The sequence below is a fragment of the Rhinoderma darwinii genome, chromosome 3 (genome assembly GCF_050947455.1).
Source record: "Rhinoderma darwinii isolate aRhiDar2 chromosome 3, aRhiDar2.hap1, whole genome shotgun sequence".
In the NCBI taxonomy this organism is placed as follows: domain Eukaryota; kingdom Metazoa; phylum Chordata; class Amphibia; order Anura; family Rhinodermatidae; genus Rhinoderma; species Rhinoderma darwinii.
In genome coordinates this window covers 177,049,032-177,050,839 of record NC_134689.1, presented here as the reverse complement: position 1 = coordinate 177,050,839, position 1,808 = coordinate 177,049,032, and positions in this window count along the sequence as shown.

The window sequence follows — 1,808 nt, the reverse complement described above, 5'->3', positions numbered from 1 at the left end:
CCGGCAGTAGGTCTCGGCTTCACTGAAGTCTTAGATTCAAGTTTCTTGCCTTTCTCCATAGCAAAGAATGGCCTAAAGTCAGATTAATCAGTGCAGGACCTTGACCACATGAAGTGCACTACTGCTCCTAAGATCATCCAGCAACGCTCACCACCCTCCACCCCCGTATCACATTTTCTGAGCATGTGGGTTAATACTGTACACTGCACTTGTGTGGGATTACAGGACTTTTACCTCTGTAGGGGAAGAGAATCAAGGTTGCAATAAGTCTAAGTCTGGCTCACTGCTGCCCCCCCCCCCCCGACTTGCTGCATGATCAATTGTATATTTGTTGCAAAAGAATCAAAGCTAGATCGTGCAGGTACTGTGAAGTATTTGAAATAAATAAAATGTCGAAATTGTGCCTTGCATGTACTGGCTATATGAACCCTTTCAGGACCACACTAATTTTCGTTTTTATGCGTTTGTATTCCCCCCCCCACCCCCCGGCTTCAAAAAGTAATCTCTTTTATTTTTCCGTTGACACATCCATATGAGAGCTTAATTTTTACGGGACAAGTTGTACTTTCTAATGGTACTATCTAATATTATGTGCGATGTACTGGCAAGCTGTAAAAAAATCAGAATGGGGTGGAATTGGAAAAAAACAACAGTTCCACCATTTTCTTATGGGTTTCTTTTTTACGGTGTTCAATGTATGGTGAAAATGACACATGACCCTTATTCCTCTTGTCAGTACGATAACGGTGATACCAAATTTATATAGTTTTTGTTATGTTTTAGAACCTTTAAAAAAACGTTTTGCATCGTCATGTTGTGACCCCCATAACATTTTTATATTTCTGTGTATAAAGATGTGTACGGCCATTTTTGTACGTGGCAAGATGTAGTTTTTATTAATACCATTTGGGGGAATGTCTGGCATTTCAATCACTTTTTATAAAAAATTTTGTAGGGGGTTAAAGTGGCAAAAAAAACTGTGATTCGGCCATTTTGACCTTTTTTCTCGCTACGACGTTCACCGTATTGGATATATATATATAGTTTGGGCATTTTTGGACTCGGGGAAACCTAATGTGTTTATGTTTATTTTTGTTTATTTTTTTTATATTGCAGTCTATGACAAAATTAGTGCATTGCTATTGAGACCTGTCACCGGCAGGTCTCAAAAGCAATCTTCCTATGGCATGGCTGAGAGCGTTCACAAGGCTCCCAGCTGCTATAGGAGTAGACAGGCTCCCGTGATCTCGCTGTGCGGGAGCCGGTGACTGGTCCCGAAGCGAAAGGGGCAGTAAAAACCCCTCAGATGCCAGTGGTCACATCTGCCACCGGAATCTGAGGGGTTAAATGCTTGCGATCAGAAATTTTTCTGATCGCAAGCATTGCTGCTTGGTCACTGCTGTGTAATACAGCAGAGACCCGGCGCCATTTTTAAAAACCCTTTCCCGACGTATATAGGTGTATTAGTGACGGGAAAAGGTTAAGCTGATGGCAGTTTGGGGGAAGGTATTTGGTGTTTACTTTAAATCTCCCCTCCTTTATGGGTGAAGTATTCAGTTACAGGCTCGCTGCAAATATAAATATTCTTCATTTGATCTATAGATTTAAAGAAACAAGTATGCAAAGTATTATTAGAAACGCAAAAATTATATATGGCTATGTTTTGCCAATTATTTGTGTCGGAAAAAGGAGAAAAGCAAAGCCTGAAAGATATACTTCTGTCCAATTCCTTGGCACATCACATTATTCCTTGACACGCTAAATATAATCAAATAGCATCAAAAATCGTTTACTTCTTAGTACCTTTT